Genomic DNA, 13,212 nt, shown 5'->3' with positions numbered 1-13,212 from the left:
GAGAGTGAAAAAGTTGGCTTAAAACTCAACATTCAGAAAACTAAGATCATGGCATCTGGTCCCGTCACTTCATGGCAAATAGACGGGGAAACCGTGGAAACAGTGACAGACTTTATTTTTGGTGGCTGCAAAATCACTGCAGATGGTGACTGCAGCCATGAAATTAAAAGACGCTTGCTCCTTGGAAGAAAAGTTATGACCAACCTAGACAGCATATTAAAAAGCAGAGACAGTACTTTGTCAACAAAGGTCCATCTATTCAAAGCTATGGTTTTTCCAGTAGTCATGAATGAATGGATGTGGGTGTTGGACTATAAAGAAAGCTGAGGGCCAAAGAATTGATTCTGTTGAACTATGGTGTTGGAGAAGACTCTTGAGAGTCCCTTGGATTGCAAGGCGATCCAACCAGTCCACCCTGAAGGAAATCAGTCCTGAGTATTCATTGGAAGGACTGATGCTGCAGCTGAAGCTCTAATACTTTGGCCACCTGATAGGAAGAACTGACTCATTGGAAAAGACCCTGATGCTGGGAAAGATTGAAGGCAGGAGGAGAAGGGGATGGCAGAAGATGAGATGGTTGGATGGCATCACGGACTCAATGGACGTGAGTTTGAGTAAACTCTGGGAGTTGGTGATGGACAGGGAGGCCTGGCGTGCTGCAGTCCATGGGGTCGCAAGGAGTAGGACACAACTGAGTGACTGAACTGAATTGCTCTTGTTAAAAGTTTGCCTCTTTGAGAATGCAGCAAGTGGATCTCCAAATGGTAATACAAAAATATCACCTGGCCAACACCCAAGTGTTCACCTGCCCTGCTGTTGGCCAATAGAAGCATAAAATCATAGACTCTTACAAAGGTGGTTAGATTATCTGGACTTTGATAACTGTACCCATTTACTGACAGAGGCAATGGAAGGACTGCTGTATGAAACAACTTCTCAAGTTTGAGAACTCTGCTTATTGGAACACTCCATCAGTAACTGTGAATGGACTGTTTTCACTAAAACCTACATTGTTACTTATAGAATTAGTAAGACTGCTTATGTTATTTTGCCTTGTTCCTATGTTCTTCAGCCTAAGCAATCCTGGGGCTGACTGTTAGGGAAATTACATGAATAATCTTGTTTAGGCCTCAAGGACAAAGCAGGGCAGACCTCTGACCTTGCTTCTAATCTGCCTGGACACTGCCCTAACTGGGAGTGACTGTGAGTGACTGCCTGCTATGAGTGCAAGACTTGCAGCACCATAGGTAAAATGGGGGAGACATCTTGAGATAGTTGAGCCCCTGGAGGGGGCCTGGCCTACCGAGCCCTAGGCTTAACTACATTCCAAGTTTTACACAACAAAACAAACAGCATTAATATGAAACCAGAGCTGCAGTTGGTTACAGATTGATGGTGATAATGATTTGCATCCGTCCTGGGATTATAAATGGAACCCAGGACTGCCATCTTTGAATTCTCACCCATGTGCTGCCTGGGACACTTCACTTTCCCAATTGGGACTCCACATATGTTGTGATACTGTTTAAGTTTAATTGCTCAAAATCCAGTTTGGTGATATACTCTCTGCTCTATTTCTCTTTTCTTTTAATGTTAGTATGTTGAAAGTAAGCTAGATAATTCTCTAATAAATATCCAGATTATTTTAAAAATAAGTAAATAAAAGAAATACAACTACATGGGCCACATCAAGGGGGTCTCCAAACCTCCCAAGAGGAATATTTTGCTTTCAATGTTTTCCTTTCAAGTCTTTTTGTCATATCCATGTGAACAAATCCTGGTACAACTACATTTACCCTAATTTTCTTTCTTGCTACTTCTTTAGCAAGAGCGTGTGAAAATCTGACTAATTCTCCTTTATTAGCACTGTGCATAAACTGGCCAGAATTTCCTCTGAAACCAATAACACCTCCTGCGTTCACAATGGACCATCTCTGCTGTTTAATCATTGTCTTCACGGAAGCTCTATAGGTCAGCAAGGAGCCCAGGAGGTTAGTATGAAGTGGAGATAGCATATTCTCAGCATTTTTCCTTACTAAGAGTTTATCTCTATTAATTCCAGCTACATTTACCAAGAAATTAATTGGACCAAAATTCTTGCGTTTGTTCCTTCAAATGTGTTTTGAACATTATGTTCTTAATGACCGCCTCAAAGCTCAATGCCAAATAAACTCCACCCAGGTCTCCAGCTGCAGGCTCTGACGCCTCAGAGATTCCAGGCAACGAAGGCCAGTCAGTAGTGTCTCTGTGCCTTCAAGCGGTCCGCTACCCTGTTGATGCCCCTAGCCCGTGTCCATCTGAGACAGAAAACCTCTGGCCCCAGGGCTAGATGGGGATTCTACAAGGGTCCGCTCTTCCCAACCACCTCCCAGGGTTTTTTTTTTTTTTAATGTGTTTCACATGCTATTAATGGACCGCCCAGGTGATTCAGTGATAAAGAATCTGCTCGAAAATGCAGGAGATACAGAAGACACAGGTTCAGTCCGTGGGTCGGGAAGATCCCCTGGAGGAGGAAATAGCAACCCACTCCCCCTATTCTTGCCTGGGGGATCCTACGGACAGAGGAACCTGGCCAGCTGCAGTTCAGGGGGTCGGACAAGTCATCTAAGTGCTTGTTCCATCACCAAGTCCTCCCAATTGTTTTTTAATTGAAGTGTAGTTAAATTACAATGTTGTGTTCATTTCAGGCGTACAGCACAATGACTCAGTGGGAATAGAACCTAAAAAAGAGTGGATATATGTGTGTGTATAACTGATTCGCTTTGCCACACAGCAGAAACTAACAGACCATTGCAAATAAACTATATTTCAATAAAAAATAATTTAAAGAAAGAATTGTTTGTATGAAGTTCTCTCAGTCTAAATGTATTTCTCACTGGGTATGGGTTAGCTATTGTGAGACTATTTATATACATATGAGGGTTGAACACATAAGTAAATATAGTGTAAAAATGAGAGCCAAATTTTTGCTATCAAGGAAAGAATTTTCAAATAGAGGAAGCTAGAATGGAACCTGTGTGTTAGACTGAAATCAGAGATATCAATATGAATTGTTTTTGAGAGAGAGAAATCAAACTCTATCTGCTGAGAGGGTCAGTAAGCAAGGATATCCCAGTAGCAATGAGCACAGCTAGTATCCAGATCTTGGTGTCTAAATACCACCTTCCAATAAAAGGAAGCAAGACTTCTTAGGGAAGTGGCTGATTCTAGGGCTGGGGAAGGGAAAATATAAGAACAATTTATGATGCCAGAAAAAAAGTAGTTGAAAAAAGATGGGGCATGTCAAAAAGAAACAGGAGCCAATCTGAAGGAGGTCACAATGACAAAGTTGAAACAGTTTGAGCAACAAAATAAAATATTGGATTATAATCCATGAAATAAAATAAATGGTCTCTTGGATAAGACACCATAGTGATATAAACTATTGGCTAAATAAAAAACTGGGAAGAAGAGACGGTTCTACCTTACGGAAGAATTCCAGTTAATAAATTAGAAGTTAGAAGGGGGTGGTCCAGTGGCTCCCAACGCAGAGTGCCTGGGTTCAATCCCCAGTCAGGGAACTAGAGCCTGCATTTCGCAACTAAAAATTCTTCATGCAATGAAGACTTGTTGTGGCCAAATAAATAAATGTAAATATTTTTAAATATTAACAAATAAATATAGAAGGAGTGAGGGAAACAGAAAATCATTTTTAGAACAAACACCACAGTAATAATTGTGTGTGAGATCCACTGATGGATGCCAACATTCATGGGCAAAAGTTCGAAGAGAAACAGAATTTTACATAGTCTTAAATATATTCTTTCAGATATTTATTATTGCAAAGAAAAATATAGTAGCTTTACAGTAAAGAAACCTTAACCAAGTGATCAGAGTTGACATTATCAGTAATAAGACATATCAGAGGGCAGCATCGTGTATCCCCTGATAGGATGAACTAAGAAAGGCACGTCATTTCTGTACTATTCTTGCCAAAAATGCACAACCCCAATATAACCATAAGAGAAACCAGAAAAGAAATATCAGAAAAATCAGGGAAATATTTTTAAAAATATCAGACTGAGGCACATTCTACAAGTAACTGACAAGTACTTTTTTTAAATGTCAAGGTCTTAAAAGACTGAATAATTATTACAAAAGAGAGGAGATTTAGAAAACACAAAAAATAAATGCAACGCGAGATATTGGATGGCATCATGGAATAGAATAGAAAAAGAATATAGTGGAAGAGCTGTGAAATATAAATAAATAATGTCTGTGGTTTAGCTAAGAGTGTTGCACCAACAGTATTTTAGTTCTTTTTGTTTTATTTTGTTTACTATTTTAGGTTTGAACTTTATACTGTGCTTACACAAGATGTTCTCATTAAGAGAATTCAGGTGAAGGGTAAATAAAACTGTAACATTTGCAGCTTTTCTGTGCCTCTGGAAATATTTTGAAATTTAAAATTTCTTTTTTGTTTTAATTAATTTATTATTTTTGGCTGTGCTGGTCTTCGTTAGTGCATGGGCTGTTTTCTCAAGTTGAGGTAAGCAGGGGCTATTCTTCATTGCAGCACACAGGCTTATTGTGTTGGCTTCTCTTGTTGCAGAGCACAGGCTTAGTAGTTGTGGGTACACGGGCTCTGGGGCACCTGGGATCTTCCGAGACCAGGGATTGAACTCATGCCCCCTGTCTTGGCAGGCAGATTCTTATCCACTGCACCACTGGGGAAATTCAAAATTTATAATTTCTTAAAAGACACTTCAAAGACCCGCCATTTCTGATCTTCTTCTGTATCCTTACACTGCAGGAAGGATGAAAGCTTTTAACCAGGCAATAAAAAGGACTTCTAAAACTCTTTAACATCATCCCTTATTCATTACCCCAAGCCATGACTCCGTTGTGTCATATATGTTGACCACCCTTTACCATCTGCTGCTTTTTAATTACATTTCTTTATTTTGGGCTGTGTTGAGTTCTCACTGCTGTGTATGGGCTTTCTCTAAGTGCAGTGAACAGGGGCTAGTCTCTAGTTGTGATGTGTGGGCTTCTCAATGCGGTGGCTTCTGTTGCAGAACATGGGCTGTAGATGCTCAGGCTTCAGTAATGACTACTGTGACTTTTATCACCTTAGATTCACATAGGCTGTTCCTGAACATCATGTAAATGGAATCAAACAGTGTGTTTTCTTTTTTAATTTAGTCAACCAAATTTGAGATGCCTTCAAATTCCAGTCTTAAGACTCTAGACTTTTAAGCAGACCAGCCTCTGATCCCATTCAATTCACTCATTCAGTCAATGATTCAACAAGTATTTATTAATATTCCACTTGACGTCAGGCATTCTCCCAGGCACTGGGGACATGGTTTTGAACGAAACTGACCAAATCCTTCATTCTCACTGAGCTGATATGCTCGTGGGGAAAGCTGATTCTAGAAACACAAACAACATAATATTTCAGACAGTAATAATTACTATAAAGAAAAAAATTAAGCTGGATAAGCCAATTGGGTAAGAGGCTGGTAATTTAGACAAATTTGTCAGGAAAGGACTCTCTGGACTGGTGATATTTGAACTGAAGCCTAACTAATATGAGGACACACCTGAACATGTCCCCCCACCCAATTCATATGTTGCCAAAGGTGATGATAGTGGCAGGTGGGATCTTTGGGGATGATCTGGTCATAAGGGTGGACCCCTCATGGATGGGATTAGTGTACTGATAAAGGATATACTACAGGGAATTCTCTGGTCGTCTAGTGGCTAAGATTCCATGCTCCTAATGCAGGAAACCCAGGTTCAATCTCTGATCAGAGAACTAGATCCCAACTGCCCCAACTAAAAAGCCTGCACGCCTCAATGAAGATTGAAGAGTCCATGCTGCAACTAATACTTGGTGGAGCCAAATAAATAAATATCTTTAAAAAGAGAGAGAGAGATCTCAGAACTCCCTAGTCCTTTTCACCACTTGAAGACACAAGAAGTCTCAGACCTGGACAAGGGCTGCCACTTGACCATGCTGGCACCCTGATCTCAGACTTCCAGGCTTCGGAACTGTGAGCGATTGTTTTTTCTACTGTTTATAAGCTACCCAGCCTGTGATGCTTTTGTGAAAGTAACCTAAACAGACTAAGACAGGGGCAAGCCACATCAATATAGGCAGAGGGAGAAGAGGATGGGGAAACAGTAAGTGCAAAGGCCCTGAGGTGACATAAACTTGATACACTGAGAAAGAGCAAGAAGTGAGCACAGAGGAAGCAGAAAAAGGAAAGCAAAATGGCAGAAGTAGAACTTAAGAATTTGAGAGGATCCAGATAATGGAAAACTATGTGTGTTTCATTGTCTGAGGAGAAGCCTGGGGGAGAGCAGTTGTGGATTGTGATATCAAGAGTTCTGTTTTGGATTTATTAAGTTTGATTACAGTCCGGAACTCAGGGGAGAGCTTGGAGTAGAGTGATAAATTTGGGCGTCATCAGTATATGGTATTTACGGCCCTAAGGCTCAACTTTCCTGGTGGTACAGTGGACAAGAATCTGCCTGCCAATGCAGGGGTCACAGGCTGGATCCCTGGTCTGGAAAGATCCCACGTGCCCTGGAGGAACTCAGCCCATGCACCACAACTCCCGAGCCCGTGTGAGGCAGTTACTGAAGACTGGGCACCTAGGGCCCGTGCTCTGCAATAAAAGCCACCAAAATGAGTAGCCTGCACACCACAAGAAAGAGGAGTCCTCACTTGCCACAACTAGAGAAAGCCTGCTGGCAGAGACAAAGACTCAGGGCAGCCAAAAATAAAGAAATAAACAAAGCCATAGGTCTGGAAGAGATCAACTAGGGAAAGAATACTAGAGAAAAGAGAATTGATTCAAGGACTGAGCTCCAACATTTGGAAGTCGGGGAGATGAGGAGGACACAATTAGGAGCAGTCACTGAGGTTGGAGAACTGGAGGTCAAGCTCTGTTGGAATCCAAGATAAGAAAGTAAATTAAGTAGGAGGGAACCTGTGTTCATTACAAAGGGAAATAACTTCACAATGAAGAATTCTGGAAGAACTTCCACACTATTAACCATCTGTTCAAAGTTAACACCACCAATAATTGGTCAAATGATATCTGGTACTTCCTGAAACGATACACTAAGAAGAACAAAACAATGCCTCTGTGATTTTCCTGCCAAAGGTTCATAATATGAATTTAATCATGAAAAAATAAAGACCAAAATTAAGGGCCAGTATACAAAATGAGTGACTAGTACTTGTCAAATTTGTCAATGGTTTCGAAGACAAATAAAAGTTGAAGGGGAATTCCTTAGTGGTCCAGTGGTTGGGACTCTGTGCCTGCAATGACAGGGGTCTGTCAGCGCAGTTAAAAAAAAAAAAAAAAGATTAAAAAAAGTTAAGGTTGAGCAACAGTCTTTGGTTAAAAGAGATTTTTATTAGATTATTAAAAAAATTGTTATAACAAATATTTTTTAGACAACTAGTAAAGTCAAAACATTATCAGAAAATTAAATACTATTGAATCAATATTAAATTTTTCTATTTTGATAATATTACTACTAATGTAATAAAAAGTGTCCTTGTTCTTTGGAAATACATACTGAACACTTTAGAGGTACAAGGGCACCTGGGCTACAATTTACTCTCAAATAATTCATAGAGAAATAGAGAAAAAAAGAGGCTTTGATAAAGTGTAGCAAAATGTTATCAATTGGTGAATCAGAGGAAAATGTACATAAAAGTTCCTTGTACTATTCTTGAAGCTTTTCTTTAAGTTTGGAATTACATATATTTTTAATGTTCACAAAAGATTAAGTTACTCACTTAACTTCATCACAGAATAAAACTCAAGAATATTTACAGGAACATGAAAATATCCAGCACCCAACAAGGAAAAACTTACAATAACTGACATCCAATCAAAAATTACAGGTAGAAACTATAAAACACTTAGAGGAAAACAGAGGCAGAACATTCTATAATATAAATCACAACAAGATTCTCTATGATCCACCTCCTAGAGTAATGGAAGCAAAAATAATGTAATGAGACCTAGTTAAATTCAAAAGCTTTTACATAGCAAAGGAAACTGTAAACAAGGAGAAAAGACCACCCTAGAATGGTAAAAAAAATCATAGCAAATGAAACAACTGACAAAGAATTAATCTCCAACATTTACAAGCAGCTCATGCAACTCAATACTTGAAAAACAAACAACCCAACCAAAAATTGGGCAAAAGACCTAAACACACATTTCTCCAAAGACATACAGATGGTTAACAAACACATGAGAAGATGCTCAACATCACTCATTATTAGAGAAATGCAAATCGAAATTACAATGAGCTATCATCTCACACCAGTCAGAATGGCCATCATCAAAAAGTCTACAAACAAACAAACAAAAAAAAAAGTCTACAAACAATAAAAGCTGGAGAGGTTGTGGAGAATCCTCTTGCACTGTTGGTGGGAATGCAAACTGATACACCACTATGGAGAACAGTATAGAGAGTCATTAAAAAACTAAGAATAAAACTACCATATGATCCAGCAATCCCACTACTGGGCATCTACCCTGAGGAAACCATAATTGAAAAAGACACATGGACCCCGATGTTCACTGCAGCACTATTTACAAGATCTAGGACATGGAAGCAACCTAGATGTCCATCAACAGATGAATGGATAAAGAAGTTGTGGTACTTGGTGGGAATGCAAACTAGTACAGCCGCTATGGAAAACAGTGTGGAGATTTCTTAAAAAACTGGAAATAGAACTGCCATATGACCCAGCAATCCCACTTCTGGGCATACACACTGAGGAAACCAGATCTGAAAGAGACACATGCACCCCAATGTTCATCGCAGCACTGTTTATAATAGCCAGGACATGGAAGCAACCTAGATGCCCATCAGCAGATGAATGGATAAGGAAGCTGTGGTACATATACAGCACGGAATATTATTCAGCCATTAAAAAGAATTCATTTGAACCAGTCCTAATGAGATGGATGAAGCTGGAGCCCATTATACAGAGTGAAGTAAGCCAGAAAGATAAAGAACATTACAGCATACTAACACATATATATGGAATTTAGAAAGGTGATAACGATAACCCTATATGCAAAACAGAAAAAGAGACACAGAAATACAGAACAGACTTTTGAACTTTGTGGGAGAATGTGAGGGTGGGATATTTCAAAAGAACAGCATGTATACTATCTATGGTGAAACAGATCACCAGCCCAGGTGGGATGCATGAGACAAGTGCTCCAGCCTGGTGCACTGGGAAGACCCAGAGGAATCGGGTGGAGAGGGAGGTGGGAGGGGGGATCGGGATTGGGAATACATGTAAATCCATGGCTGATTCATATCAATGTATGACAAAACCCACTGGAAAAAAAAAATAAATAAAATTAAAAAAAAAAAAAAAGAAGTTGTGGTACTTATTCACAATGGAACATTACTCAGCTATAAAAAGGAATGAGATTCTAATGAGGTGGACAAACCTAGAGCCTATTATACAAAGTGAAGTATGTCAGAAAGAGAAAGACAAATATTGTATATTAATGCTTAGGTATGGAATCTAGAAAGATGGTACTGATAAACCTATCTGCAAGGCAGCAATGGAAATGCAGACAGAGAGAACAGACTTGAGGACACAGAGGGGAAAGGAGAGGGTGGGGCTAATGGAGAAAGTAGTATGGAAACATATATATCACCACGTGTGAAATAGATAGCTAGTGGGAATTGGCTATATGACTCAGGGGGCCCAAACCAGTGTTCTGTGACAACCCAGAGGAGTGGGATGCAGTGGGAGGTGGGAGGGAGGTTCAAGTGGAAGGGGACATATATATACCTATGGCTGATTCATGTTGATGTATGGCAGAAACCAACACAATATTGTAATTATCCTTCTATTAAAAATAAATTTAAAAACAAATTACCTGGCATACATAGGTGTGTAGAAGATTTATCATGAAATGCAGACAACATACCAGGAACATTCCTGATGTTATTCAGTCATTTGTTTAACAAATCTTGAGTTCTGGGTCAGGCACTTCATTATGAGTTGGAATGTAAAGCATTACCTCCATTCCACTCATAAAGAAAGTGAGGTACAAAGATATCTAGTATACAAAATGAATGGCTAGGAATTTGCCAAATCTGCCAATGGCTTCAAAAACAAATCAAAGGTTGAAGAGGAATTCCTTGGTAGTCCAGTGATTAGGACTCCTCCCCTGCACTGACAAGGGTCTGTCAGCACAGCAAAAAAAAAAAAAAAAAGTTAAATAAAAAAAATAAAGGTTGAGGAACAGTCTTCAATTAAAAGAGACTCTCATCTAGTCTTCCAAACCAAAAAAAAAATTATGATAATGAACATTATTTGGACAACTACCAAAATGGAAATATTACCAAAAGATTAAATAATATCAATACTAAATTTTTCTATTTTGATAATATTACTCTCAAGGTAATAAAAAGTGTCCTTCTTTGGAAATACTCACTGAACATTTTAGAGGTATAAGGACACCAAGGCTACAATTAATTCTCAAACAATTTATCTAATTCAGGGAAATAGAGAAAAAGAGAGACTCTGATAAAGGGTGGCAAAATGTTATCAATTGATGAGTCAGAGGAAAATGCACATAAAAGTTTCTTATATTATTCTTGCAGCTTTTCATTAAGTTTGGAATTATATACTTTTCAAATGTACACAAAAGATTCCTAAGTAACCTAACTTCATGACAGAAGAAAACTCAAGAATGTTTATAGGAACACAAAAATATCCAGTACTGACAAGTAAAATTTACAGAGACTGACATCCAATCAAAAATTACCAGGCAGAAACCATAAAATTCTTAGATGAGAACATAGGCAGAACACTCTCAGACATAAATCACTGTAAGATCCTCTATGACCCACCTCCAGAGTAATAGAAAATAAATAAAAATAAACAAATGGGACCTTATTAAACTTAAAGGCTCTCACACAGCAAAGGAAACTATAAACAAGGTGAAAGGACAACCCTCAGAATGGGAGAAAATCACAGCAAATGAAACAACTGACAAAGGATTAATCTCCAACATTTGCAAGCAACTCATGTAACCCAATACCCAAAAAACAAACAACCCAACCAAAACGTGGGCAGAAGACCTAAACACACATTCCTCCAAAGACATACAAATGGTTAACAAATACATGAGAAGATGACCAACATCACTCATTACTAGAGAAATGCAAATCAAAACTACAATGAGCTACCATTTCACACTGGTCAGAATGGCCATCATCAAAATCTACAAACAATAAACGTTGGAGATAATGTAGAGAAAAGGGAATCTTCTTGCACTGTTGGTGGATATGCAAATTGACACAGCCACTATTGAAGACAGTGCGGAGAGTCCTTAGAAAATTAAGAATAAAGCTACCATGTGACCCAGCAATCCCACCTACTGGGCATGCACCCTGAGAAACCATAATTGAAAAGACATGAGCCACAATGTTCATTGCAGCACTATTTACAGGAGATAGGACATGGAAGCAACCTAGATGTCCATCAACAGATGAATGGATAAAGAAGTTGTGGTACTTATTCACAATGGAATATTACTCGGCTATTTAAAAAAAAGGAATGCTTTTGAGTTGGTTCTAATGAGGTGGATGAACCTAGAGCCTATTATATGAAGTCAGAAAGACAAATATCTTATATTAACATGCATATATAGAATCTAGAAAGATGATACTGATGAACCAACTTGTAGGGCAGCAGTGGAGATGCAGACATAGAGAACAGACTTGTGGACACAGGAGGGAAGAAGAGGGTGGGACCAATGGAGAAAGTAGCATGGAAACACATGTATTACCATATGTAAAATAGATAGCCAGTGGGAATTCGGTGTAGGACTCAGGGAACTCAAACCAGTGCTCTGTGACAACCTAGAGGGATAGGATGGGGTGGGAGATGGGAGGGTGGTTAAAGAGGACAGGACATGTATATACCTATGGCTGATTAATGTTGATGTATGGCAGAAACCAACACAATATTGTAAAGCAATTATTCTCCAATTAAAAATAGGTTAATTTTTTAAAAATTACCTGGCATACATAGATGTGCAGAAGATTTATCATTAAATGCAGGCAATGTACTAGGAACATTTCTGATGTTATTCAGTCATTTGTTTAACAAATCTTGAGTTCTGGGTCAGGCACTTACTATGGGCTGGAATGTAAGGTATTACCTCCATTCCACTCATGAAGAAAGTGAAGTACAGAGACATTCGGTATAAAAAAATGAGTGACTAGGATTTGCCAAATCTGCCAATGGCTTCAAAAACAAATAAAGGTTGAAGGGGCATTCCCTGGTGGTTCAGAAGTTGGGACTTCTCCCCTGCACTGACAAGGGTCTGTCAGCACAGCAAAAATAAAAATTAAAAAAAATAAAGGTTGAGGAACAGACTTCAATGAAAAGAGATTCTCATCCGGTCTTCCAAACCAGAAAAAAATTATTATAATGAACATTATTTGGACAAGTAGTAAAATTGAAATATTACCAGAAGATTAAATAATATTTCAACAATACTAAATTTTCTATTTTGATACTACTACTATCAATGTAATAAAAAGTGTGTTTGTCCTTAAGAAATACACACTGAACACTTTAGAGGTATAAGGGCACCTGGGCTACAATTTACTCTCAATTCATAGAGAAATAGAGAAAAAGAGAGATTTTGATAAACAGTGAAAAAATGTTAGCAATTGGTAAATCAGAGGAAATTGTACATTAAAGTTCCTTGTACTATTCTTGAAGCTTTTCATTAAGTTTGAAATTACATTTTTGTTAATGTTCACAAAAGATATCTAGGTAGCTTAACTTCATCACAGAATAAAACTCAAGAATATTTATAGAAACACAAAAATATCCATCACCCACAAGGTAAAATTTATGAAGACTGACATCCAATCAAAAATTACCAGGCATACATAAGTGTGTAGAAGATTTATCATTAAATGCAGGCCATGTACCAGGAACATTCCTGACACTTTTCAGTTATTTGTTTAACACATCTTGAGTCCTGGGTCAGACACTTCATTATGGGCTGGAATGTAAAGCCCATTATATAAAGCCCAATGTAAAGCCCATCATCTCTATTTCACTCCTAAAGAAAGTGAGGTACAGAGACATTTGGTAACTCATTCAACGTGACACAACTTTCAAGTTATAGAATCAGGATT

The 13,212-nt window shown here is 38.5% G+C and overlaps 1 pseudogene; it reads right to left on the bottom strand.

The window, feature by feature from the left end:
• Window positions 1-1,666: 1,666 nt before the first annotated feature.
• On the bottom strand, window positions 1,667-6,000 carry LOC122692766 (annotated as a pseudogene).
• Between the last annotated feature and the right edge of the window lie 7,212 nt (window positions 6,001-13,212).

This window comes from Cervus elaphus, chromosome 4 (genome assembly GCF_910594005.1).
Source record: "Cervus elaphus chromosome 4, mCerEla1.1, whole genome shotgun sequence".
NCBI lineage: Eukaryota > Metazoa > Chordata > Mammalia > Artiodactyla > Cervidae > Cervus > Cervus elaphus.
This window is presented reverse-complemented; position numbering and strand designations above follow the sequence as displayed.